The sequence below is a fragment of the Wyeomyia smithii genome, chromosome 3 (assembly GCF_029784165.1).
Source record: "Wyeomyia smithii strain HCP4-BCI-WySm-NY-G18 chromosome 3, ASM2978416v1, whole genome shotgun sequence".
Classification (NCBI taxonomy): Eukaryota; Metazoa; Arthropoda; class Insecta; order Diptera; family Culicidae; genus Wyeomyia; species Wyeomyia smithii.
Window position 1 is genome coordinate 39,276,203 of NC_073696.1, and position 12,328 is coordinate 39,288,530.

At 37.7% G+C, this 12,328-nt stretch overlaps 1 long non-coding RNA gene across 3 annotated transcripts; it reads right to left on the reverse strand.

Moving 5' to 3' along the window:
* Positions 1–2: 2 nt before the first annotated feature.
* Positions 3–10,220, reverse strand: LOC129732124 (uncharacterized). 3 transcript variants are annotated; one of them, XR_008729182.1, is made up of 2 exons: positions 717–10,220; positions 3–432 (listed from the first exon to the last, which is right to left on the reverse strand). It is a non-coding gene; the product is annotated as an uncharacterized LOC129732124 (long non-coding RNA). The 3 variants fall into 3 exon arrangements; XR_008729183.1 differs by having other exon boundaries at positions 3–413; positions 490–10,220; XR_008729181.1 differs by having other exon boundaries at positions 490–10,220.
* Between the last annotated feature and the right edge of the window lie 2,108 nt (positions 10,221–12,328).

The window sequence follows — 12,328 nt, forward strand, 5'->3', positions numbered from 1 at the left end:
TCTTTAAAATAAAACTTTCGAGAATTTGAATTTTCTTTTCCAACAAGAAGTCAGACTGCAATTCTTTTACAAATGAAGAGGGCGCTTGGATCTAATTCCATCGGTGTGTACTGCTGTGTGTTATAAAACGATTCAATATTCAGCGTTTCCCGAGTAGGTAAATATTGAACAGCACATATTGAACGGAAATGCGGCCAAGCATAGTCTGTGAGCGATTCGAAAATACAGTGCCTGTGCACGCTTCGGAACATTCGACGGAGGTTGGTCGATTGATGTGTGCGGAATGCAAAACCAATCACCGGGTACAATTCCTAGTCTCTGCTACATACATCATCACCATCATCCATCGGTAATATCATCCTCTATTGATGCGTGTATCAATACGTGAAGCGTACCGTGGTCTATGCGGCAGCCTGGAAATGCGATTGATAGCTTCACAAAAAAAAAAAAATTTGAACTTTTAATAGAACACAAAAAATGAACACTTACATTAAGCGCACAAATTTTTATAGAGGTTGATTTTATTTAGAGTAATCACGTTCTGTGATTCAGAAAAGTTTTCGAATATTGTTATCTGGGCTAGACGCTGTTTCCGGCGAATCCTTTGAATTGGAACCGCTTTTGTGTACTAACTGTAGGCAATAAAATAAATTGTTCGCTTCGGATCGAACTCCCGTTGCCTGAGTGGTATAGACTATGAATGTATGTATACTCACATATGTGTGGTTCCCATTCCGTGCGGTAGCGTACGCTTGCGGTGAAGCTTCCATTTTCCGTCCCAGGGACATCTAAATATGATTTGTTGAACGGAGAATGGAATCGGTGAAACCAAACTTCTGCTTCGCTGCAGCAATCTCGGCACCCAGTCAGCCAGCCAGCCAGGAGGTAGGACATGCGAAATCAGACAATGCATCGTGCATTGCATGTGCTCAATGTGTATCGGTACCTTTTCTAAACAATGGGAAATGTGATTCTGTGGCGCAATTCGAAATGAAACCAATATTTGTATGCTCGGTGAATCGAAATCATGTGGAAATTTGATTGGAGCGGAAATCCTTTGCTAAATAACGAGCAGTATGCTCGGAAGTATTGTGGAAATTGTATCGACGTCTATTAAATGTTTTACTCCCCGTGTACTTACTTAGATGTAGTAGTTTTTGCACAAATTAGAATTAGCTTTTCTGGATTTCAATCATGAACCAAAAAAAATACTTATAATTCTAGCTCAAACAACGATCTCTAATAAAATAACTTACTCTTCATTAGATTTTTACAGAACTTTAAGAATAACAATGATGCTGTGTTATAACCAGTTAGAGGTAAATTTATATTTTATAAAAATTCTTGATACCTTGTAGTAGTCATTAATTATTGCTTAAATTAGTTTAAGTCATAAACTAGAACTTCAGAGCAAAGAAGAAGTCTATTAGAAAATTATTCAATTATTAAATTATTCGCTTGTTGTCATCAACTTGCAGATTGCTGCATTTCTAAAAAATACAAACATTTTTTCTTGTTTTTATCCTATGGATATAATAATGCATCGTTTGGTCATTAAGTGAAATTGTTGTAGACAAAAACCCACGCATATCATAAAATACAGAGGCCATGACTACATCTGCAAACTGCTGCGTCTTCGAAAACTTTGCATGGTTTTCGCTGTCTCTTCTCTACTCAGCTGATGCTCTTTTCGACTCCGACATTCGAAATTGAATTGACAGATTTGAGGTCTATAGTGGCACGAATATTATGTGTTTTTTAACCATCTGGAGAGCATGGTCTGTATGTAATCCCTAATTAAACTACTTCAAATAAACGGAGTCATTTGCTCACTACCATACACATTTTTCAATCAATTCATTCATCAAACAATAATTGAATCAATATAGTACATGTACAGTAATGAAGCAAAACATCTTTATCAAATAACATGATAAATTCAGATTAAAGCTTTGGATGTGTATATTGCTGTGTGATGGTGAATCGGAGAAAAGAAAAAAAATAACAGAGTTTAATTGCTCTGGCACGAATATGGAATAAATTACTCATGAGAATCAATTAAGCTAGCCGCAAACAGCTTTCTGTCCCTTTTTCTACCTTCTCAATCCCATAATCCTCTCGAAATTATCATTTCATATGTCTTATTGTCACACCAAATCCATTACCGCAACCGATCATTATTATTTATGATATTTAATTTGAAGACAAATATGAGCGACGATTTATTTTCAAACGCTTCCGCAGTTTTCACCCCTGTATTGGACCGGAAAATTATTAAACGAGGGCATGTGCAAAGCTCACAAACTACTCTGGAACCACGTCGTGCTCGGTGGCGAAGGATGGTGCAGAAAGAACAAAGCTACAGCACACCCTCGTAACTTTGCACCCCTTCCGCAAAGATTGCCAACCTACTGGCGACAGGCGTACCAGGCAATCGCGCTTCATAATAAAACAAATATGAAAAGTAAGTGTTTAATTATAAACATCCTACTCCCTGTTTACGATGGGTACATTATCCGCTTTGCTCAGCCCACCGCGCTCAAGCCCCGCTGTCATTGTATTATTGTGATATTGTGACAAGGCACTGCGAAACAAACAGTTAAAATCACATAAAGTTTGGAATATTTGAAACCCATTCAACATTCCTTGTCTTTTTGCGCAGACAAAGATGGTAGTTGAATTTAGGTGAAAATACGACGCTTTTGTTGCTTTTATTATTATTATTTATTGGATTTATAATAAACTCTTAGTTTTAGCACTATTATACTTCATCCAAATTTTCGCATGCGTATACATGAATGCTGCGCTCGCATGTGCGATATTGTTCTCCAGCGATATTTTTTAGCTACATATATTCAATCATCTCTTTGTGAATTCCTAAAACCAGAATAATAACACTGATTGAATCATATTAGAACCGAATTTCCACAGAAAAACATTACAGGGTTTTTCGCGCGATATACTTCTGTTCGGAACAACAAAACAAACGTAGCAAGGTTTAGTGTGGTAGGTTGACAACTTGGTTGATACTGTCAACGATCTTGATTGCGATTATTGCTTACATTACACGTGTTAAGTCAACCGAAGCGTGATATTTATATTGAACGCTTGGTCACGTGTCAACACTTCTAATTAATTTTTTGAGCAAACTTATTGATATCGCGGCTTGTTGTTATGGGAACAAAATGCTCTTAGCTTATCAAACAGCAACATCGGTAAAACTACCCAGGCCTCATCGAGATGGTGTTAAACGAAATGCTGTTTACACCCGGAACGTTGGCCACGTGTCTACACTCTAATGTTTTGCGCTCACACAAACGAGCAAAAAAGGAATAAAAAGCTCACAGAGGGCTATTTATTTGTTGGTATTTATCCTACGAAATTACGAATTTTCATTTGCGGAACATGTTTTCCTGGAGATGATACGATTTTGATTGATTGCTCAGTAGCGAGAAAGAGAATAGGAAATTGACGGTTTCACTATCCAACATCTGCAACCCCCTGTGGTAGGTATTACGATGCCACCATACTCACAAGAGTCCTCAAAAAACGCGCTACTGCCTCTGCCTACCGCTTCAACAGCACTTTGAATAAACAAAATCTAATTTACACAGCGTGAGATTTGGCTGCGAGTGAAGAATGCCCGCTTGACAGTAAGTGGTGCCGATAAACGTTGTCGAAGGGGATGAACACAATAGTTATTAAATTCGAATCAGATCATTCACCGTTTACAATCCACTTTCATCAATGCCCAAATCACCACTTAATTAAACAGCTACAGACAAATCGATACCCTGCTGTCAAGAAAAAGTCTGGAATACGTAGAATTAACACACGAATTAAGAATTTACAGAAGTTGCTGCAATGCAAGATGGTATGTATTATTTACTTGATTCATACTGTATAATTTTGTCACTATCGTGATAAGCGAGATACTTTTGGTTTGAAAATAATCTAGGTATTTCACAAGTAATACTAAAGATACATATTAAAGTGGGGCGTCGATATGTGGAAAAAATGAAGCTTGCGAGCACAAAGCCAGAACTAAGTTTTTTTTGTTTCGATTGGGACTCCAAACAATCCTAAATTTCTTGAGAGTCGATTGGTTTCGTCTGCGCTAGGCGCATTGCACTTCCAATTTGTATGAAAGTTTGCATGAAAATACCTACTTCTTTGCATTTTTCATTCTAAAGGGCTCAAAATGGTCTGAACCATAGGTTTTAAAATTTCAAAGCGTATTTTTTTATGCTTAACAACGGTGCCGAAGACACTAAGGAGCTACGATGTCCATAAAAAATGCTATGGCAATGGCTGTTAAAAGTTGAGTATGTCGAATCTTGTTTCCTGCCAACACTACAAGTGTACCGCCATCAATCAGATTTCTATCAAAATTAACCTCTGCAACATGTTGCAGATCCTACCTGTGCCCTGAAAATTGAATCAAATTTGTTTGCTCAGTCCAGCTTAGCGTATAAACTCGATAGGACAGGTTACTTCTGATAGAAATCCTACTGACGGTACACTGCACACTGGGCCAGAAATGGAATCTAGCGGAACGAAATTAATAGCGCTCTTGGGGTTTGACCAATCGGTTTCCGATCTTCTACAAAGTTTCTTGGCATAGTTAGGGCGTCATTTTGGATGTTTGAATTGGTTCGGAATTCAGCCGCAAAGGTGGCGTTGCGATGCCAACTTCTTTTTTCCCTTACACGCTAGAGCTTTGCGGTATTCGACATAGTTGTAGATCTCTGAATTCCATGAAACTTTACATGATATACAAAATTTATAACTCTTCAAGTTTCAGAGATCTACCAGTTTTTATAAATTTTGTCTGAATTTCACTTTTTATTGTGATAATTTTATGAATTCACTCGATATGATTTCTTACAATTTTTTTTTCGATAGAAATTGAATAATTGCGTCGTTTTCTTCCGAGTACAGAAGTTTCTGAAGTACTTAAGTGAAAATAATACACAAAATTTGAAAAAAAAATACATAATTTTGTGAAGTAGATATCTCAACGGGTAGCAAGTATTAGCAAAACTTTTTTTTTTTCTAAAAATTGTCCATCAAAAAATCTTTATTTTCTGAAAATTTGAAAGAAGTGTTTTTTGGTGTTTTTGTGATATTTTAGTTTGAATATAACCATAGGTTTCATATAAAAATACAATTGCTATGTATTTATTGCATGGAATACACGGTCCAGTACTTTGATACTCTATCCAACCTATGTGCAGTCTTCAGCAAAGTTTCTCAGTGTAATAAGAACTTCAACTTGATGCTCAGTTTAGTTCGCGATTTGGCCGCAGAGATGGCGCTTCGACACCAACTTTTTATTCTTACACGCTAGAGCATTGCAGTTTTCGACAAAGTTTTAGATTAGAAAATTTTATGTAACTTCGTATAAGAAACAAAATTTCTGTCTCTTAATTTTTTTTGGGAATTTACGAGTTTTTGAAGAATTTGTTTGAGTTTCACGTTTAAACCTCAGTTTAATCGTCATCGGAGATCTCAACGCTCAGGTTGGCCAGAAGGAGGAACTCAGAGCGCTTAATGGAAAGTTCAGCGCACTCCGGCTCACGAACGAAAACGGCCTTCGACTCATTGCCTTTGCCGTCTCCAAGACATGGCCATACGTAGTACCTACTTCCAGCATAGTCTTCCATATCGGTACACCTGGTGCTCACCACAACAGACTGAAATACAAATCGATCATATTTTGACTTCCGGTTGTCGACAACTTCTGCTACCGTCGCCCGCCACGGTATGATCTGGAGCAACTTAAACTCCCCGGATTCGCTGCTGAATACACGCAAAGCCTTGAGGCATCGTTACCGGATGAGAAAGAGCTTACCGAAGTCACCTTGGAGATTTGTTTGAGTTCTGTGGAAGCAGCCATTAACAACGTAGCGGAAGGTGCTGTTGGATTCGTCGAAAGGAATCAACGTAACGGCTGGTTCGACAAGAAGTGTCAAATGATTCTAGACTAGAAGAATGCAGCGCGGGAATTGATGCTGCAGTAAAGGACCTGTCATAACATGAGTCGGTGCGAACTGAAACGAAGACAGCAGGCCAATCTTTTCCGGAACAAAAAGCCCCGCCTGGAAGCGGTGGAGTGTGGGTGAAATAAGCAGCTGTATCGTTCTCAAGAAACACGTAGATTCTACAAGAAACTAAACGCTTGAGGGATGCGTCGAAACAGCGGAAATGGAATCACAGCGGAGCTTATCAAGCTAGGCCCGGATAGGTTCGCTTCTTGTCTGGATCAGCTGATAGTCAGGATTTGTGATACAGAACAAGGCGACAGTCTTTCCTGCCTCCTGTTCAACATTGTGCTTGAAAGTTTTATGAAACGTAAAAAACAATATCGCACGCTAGCCTGGGGGGCTAATGCGGTCTCGATCAACTAGATAAGTTGAGAGAATTTGTTATCGATATTGTTTTCGGCACATTTTCGCATGTTGTAGGATAAGTACCACGATACACCGTGCCCCAGTGCTGAGTCGAGAAAATTTCCAGCTCGAAAAGATCCTCGACCTAATCGGGAATCGAACCCGATATCACAACCGTGTGGGAGAGCTAGCCGACCTACATCGTTAACCACAGAACCACGGGGACCGCCTATGAAATGTGAGGCCTTTAATATACGGGGCCAGCCCAGCCAGTTCATCTGTTTTGCTGATGACGTGGACCTTGTCGGAAGGACGTGACAAGCGAACACTACACCAAGCTGAAAGCTGAAGCAGAAAAGGTTGGATTGAAGGTGAATTCGTCGAAGTCCAAGTATCTGCTAGCAGGGGAACCGAGCGCGACAGGGCTCGTAGGACGCGTAGTGATCGACAGAGATGAGTTCGAGGTGGTTGACGAAATTTGTGTACCTCGGATCATTAGTAACGTCAGGCAACAACTTCAGCAGAGAAATCCACAGACCTATTGTAACTGGAAGTCATGCCTACTACGGACTCCACAACACGTTGAGGTCTGGCAAACCCCCGTACTGCGTGCTCCAAGTACAAGACGCTCATAAGACCGGTGTTCCTCCACGGGCACGAAAGATGGACAATGTTCGAGGAGAACTTGTAAGCACTAGCCATTTTCGAACGACGTGTGCTTAGAACCATCTTCGGCGGAGTATGTGAGGATCAGCGATGCCAAATTGGAAAACATTGTGAAGACAAAGTGAAGACATTGAAAAACAGGTATTGACATTGGAAAATATGTGATTGTGACCTGCATTTTTCAGCGATGGTGTCCTTTTTTTTTGTTTGCTTGCCAGTTTTCGATTCGGCGGTAATTTTTTTCAGCCTTCGAGCGGGAAGACATGTGAAAACATTTTTTTCTCGGAACGTGCCGACATTTGAAAAAATGCCTCGCATCCCTGGTGAGGGACAAGTTGTAAGAATGCCGGACAACAATCTCGCAAAAATGGTGCTCGTCTCGAACCCGGCCGGTACAATACGTAGAGGCGCGCAACGAGCAGGCGGCTGGACCAAGTGGATCAAGATCTCGGAGATGTAGGACGCTCAAAAGTGCTTCGCCGTAACATTGTGACGCAGGTGAAATCCTGAGAGATGTTTCACCAGGAGAGTAAGTAATTAAAGTTGTGGATAACTTTTCAAGAGTCATTTCCGGCGAGATGAAATACATCTTCAAAAATAACCAATATTCCCTTATCTAAGAGCCGCCCTTGCAAAAGAGATCTTTAATCGTACTGAGTTGATCGACTTGAACTGTCCTACAGTACGGTCGCATTTTACCAACAGCTCGAGGCTAAGTCTTAGACTACCGAGAGATATTGAAATTTTGCTTTTCGCTTTCAACAGGCAATCTTTTTAAAAGACTACCTGTTGAAACGCAAAGTAATAATTTTGTTTTTTTTTTTTCTACTTAAATTCTATAGTGAAGTGAAAGTGTAGTGAAGTTTTCCAGTTATGCCTGGAAAAAATAAAAAAGCTCGCTTTGATGCGGCTTCAGGGAAACGTGAGGCATCTCCTCCAAGTGACACTGAAATTTCGACTAACAGGTATGATATTCTTTCTTCCGTTGGGGATCAAGAACTCCAAACTTCTCATACTGAGCATAAAGCCGTTATGAAGAAGGTTAAAGTTCCACCTATTGTGGTATTTGTAGCAAACTTTAAAGCATTTCGATCAGAACTTTCATCATTTCTATCGAATGTGAAAGTTAATTTTCAAATTGGTCGCCAAGGCGAAATTCGTATTTTGGCCGAATCTTTTGATGGCCATAAACATCTTTTACAGTATTTGACTGAAAAGATGTATAAATTTTACTCTTTTGATGCCAAAAACGAGAGACCGTTTAAGGCTGTGTTGAAAGGTCTCTCAAATGATCAAAGTATTGATGAAATCAAAGATTGTGTGTCAGAATCACTTGGTTTTGCCCTCAACCAAGTAATTTTGATGAAACGAAAGGCAAATGCCAAAATTTTTCAAACTGGAATACACCAGGAAAATTACTTAGTACATTTTGATCGTACCAAAGTACATAATTTAAAATGTTTAGAAAAAGCACGTGTTTTATTCAACGTGCGAATAAAGTGGAAAAATTTCAAGAGACATGGAGGAATCCATAATCTTACGCAATGTCGGAATTGTCAAGCCTATGGTCATGGAGCTCGAAACTGTCATATGGCTGCAAAATGTATGATTTGTGGTGACACTAGTCACACGAAAGATATCTGCCCCGTGAAAGAGATCACTAATAGTTTCAAATGTGTAAATTGTGGGGGAAATCACAAATCTAATTTCTTTAATTGTCCTGTAAGGTCAAAAATTATTGCTTCTAGACAACGTAGGAATTCTAAACAACCTGTCGTCAATGTGGGTAATCAAAAGACTTTCAGTACTGTTCAGGCATCACCAGCACTTTCATTAGCAGGTGTGTCTGTAGGTAATTATTTAAATTCAGATAACAAATTTCAGAAAAATAATCCTGCTCAGGCAACACCAGGCTGTTCATATCCCAGTGTCCTTTCAGGTAATATTTCAAATTCAAACAGTAACAAACCATTCGTGTTTGGTGCTGAAAAGTCAGCCAGTATTGATTTAGGTAATCCAACTCCCGAAAAGATTGAATACCTACAACAATCCATGCTGCAGCTAATGTCCGTTTTGTTGAACTGTAACTCGATGTACGAGGCTGTTCAAGAAGGTATAAAATTCATAACTAATATTGTTATGAAATTGGAATTCAGCAATGATTTTAAGTAATGCTGTAAATTTTCTAAATTGGAATGCTCGCTCTTTAAAAGCGAAAGAGGATGAATTTTTAAATTTTTTAACAGTCCACGATGTGCTTGTGCATATTGCAGTTGTGACTGAAACGCTTTTGAAGCCAAATATTAAACTGAAAAAGAACCCAAATTTTATAGTTCATAGGTTTGATAGAATTGATGTTGCCGGTGGTGGAGTTGCAATAGTTATCCACCGTCGAATAAAACATCGTGTTTTACCCCATCTTGAAACCAAAGTTATCGAGAGTTTGGGAATTGAAATTGAAACAAGTATTGGCATTTTATTTATAGCCGCAGTGTATTTGCCTTTTCAATGCACTGGTGAGCGAAAAAATTATTTCAAGGGAGTTTTGCAAAAACTCACAAGAAATGAATCTAAATTTTTAATCATCGGTGATTTTAATGCGAAACATCGATCTTGGAATAATGCTCAAAGCAATTCCAATGGCAAAATATTGTTTAATGATTGCTCGGCTGGATTTTATTCAGTTTTATTTCCAAATGGTCCTACATGTTATTCTTCTATAAGGAATCCATCTACAATTGATTTGGTACAAACAAATCAAAGCCATTCATGCAGTGATTTATCAACTCATGCTGACTTTGATTCTGATCATCTTCCCATAACATTTTCTATTTCCCATGAAACTATTTTAAATCCCACTAGATCTGTGTTAAATTATCACAAGACTAATTGGGATAGATATCGTTCTACGATCGAGGAAAATTTGAATGATGATATTATTTTACAAAATAGTGCTGACATTGACAGAGCATTAGAAAATTTTAGCAGCTTAATACTCAGTGCCCGGAATTTATCAGTTCCTAAGGCAAGAGTAAAATTTAATGCACCAATTATTGACAGTGAACTTCAACTTCTTATACGTTTGAAGAACATACGGAGACGTCAATACCAAAGATCTCGTGATCCTGCTTTGAAAATTATTTTTCAAGAATTACAAAAGGAAATTAACCATAGATTCACTCTCTTGCGAAATGAGAATTTCATGAGAGAAGTTGAACAACTAAAACCTTATTCAAAACCTTTCTGGAAGCTTTCGAAGGTTCTTAAGAAACCCTCGAAGCCCATTCCAGTCCTTAAAGATGGTGATTGCATTTTTCTAAAGAATGAACAAAAATCTCAAAAACTTGCTCAGCAGTTTGAGAGTGTTCATAACTCCAATTTGTACGTAGTAAGTCCTATTGAAAATGAATAAACCAAAAGTATGTTCAGATCACCACCCAAGAATTTCTTTCCGAAGAGGTATTGGAGACAAACTTGAATGAGGTGCGAACCATTCTCAAAAAATTCAAAAACATGAAAGCACCAGGAGATGATGGGATTTTCTATATCCTCATCAAAAGACTTCCCGAAAACTCCCGAATTCTTAATAGAATGATAACACATATTAATGAGAACTCAATTTTTGCAAATGAGCAGTTTGGTTTTCGCCATGGGCATTCCACTACTCATCAGTTACTTAGAGTAACAAATATGATTCGAACTAATAAATCTGAAGGCTATTCGACTGGAGTTGCTCTTCTAGATATAGAAAAGGCATTCGACAGTGTTTGGCATAAAGGTTTAATAGCTAAAATGTCAAATTTCAGTTTTCCAAAAATGATACAAAGTTATTTAACTGACCGCACTCTCCAGGTCAACTATCTAAATGGTAAATCTAATAGATTGCCTGTTAGAGCTGGTGTGCCTCAGGGGAGTATCTTGGGCCCAATCTTATATAACATTTTTACTTCTGATCTTCCTGATTTACCACCAGGTTGTGAGAAATCTCTGTTTTATGACGATACAAGCATTTCCGCAAAAGGAAAAAGCCTTCGTGTTATATGCAGTCGGCTTCAAAAAAGTTTAGATATATTTTCTTCATACTTACAAAAATGGAAGATTTCCCCTAATGCTTCTAAAACACAGTTAATTATTTTTCCTCATAAGCCAAGAGTTTCATTTCTCAAACCCACCCATAACCACGTTATTAAGATGAACGGTGTGGTCTTAAATTGGTCTGATCAAGTTAAATACTTAGGGCTAATTTATGATAAGAATCTTACTTTCAAGGAGCACATTGAAAATATCCAGTCAAAGTGCAATAAGTATATCAGATGTTTATATCCTCTTATCAACAGGAATTCTAGACTTTGTCTCAAGAATAAACTGTTAATTTACAAACAAATATTTAGACCAACAATGTTATATGCAGTTCCCATCTGGACAAGTTGTTGTGCAACCAGGAAGAAGACACTTCAAAGGATTCGGAATAAACTTTTGAAAATGATTTTGATGCGTCCTCCCTGGTTTAGCACGAACGAGCTACATAGGCTCACTAATGTAGAAACATTAGAAAATATGTCAAGCCAAATTATCAACAAATTCCGACAAAAATCGTTGCAATCCTCAATTGCAACGATTAGCTCACTTTATAGTCAGTAAGATAGTTTCAAGTTTATTTTAAGTTTATTTTAAGTTTCGTTTTATTCCTTTTATTCCTTTTTTTTTCTTGACAAGTAGGTTTAATAATTTTCCTACAATTACATTATCATAACTGCGAAAGCTAATAACATTCAATAATACTAAAAAGCGTACAAATATATATAATAGTGTTGAAATATCACCATTTGTGGCAGAACACATAATACTAATTCTGAATAGATATTTTAGTACATAAATAAATCATTACAAACTCCCCCCCTATATAAAAAAAATTATGCTCAAATCAACAAGAATAATGAAAACAAGTTAATTTGACCTCAAAATTTGAACAAATAAATATGCAATCTATATATAAATTAAGGAGAAAGATAGAAATGTGCGAAATTCCATAACTTTGGGTTGGTTCCTCCGATTTGTGCTCAATTTGTTTTGTTGAGTTCGTCTTAGGACAAAATTTTTTTTTACAGCGAGAAAACCTGGAAAATATTAAAGGAAGAATGTTGAAGAACAGAAACAAAGATTTGTGATCGTCTCGGTGTTTAACAAAGAGAGTTTTTCAGTGGCCAAGACAAAAAGTAGTTCTTATGTGTTGGTGTTGGTATGGTTATTTTGAAAATTTTGGAATACAG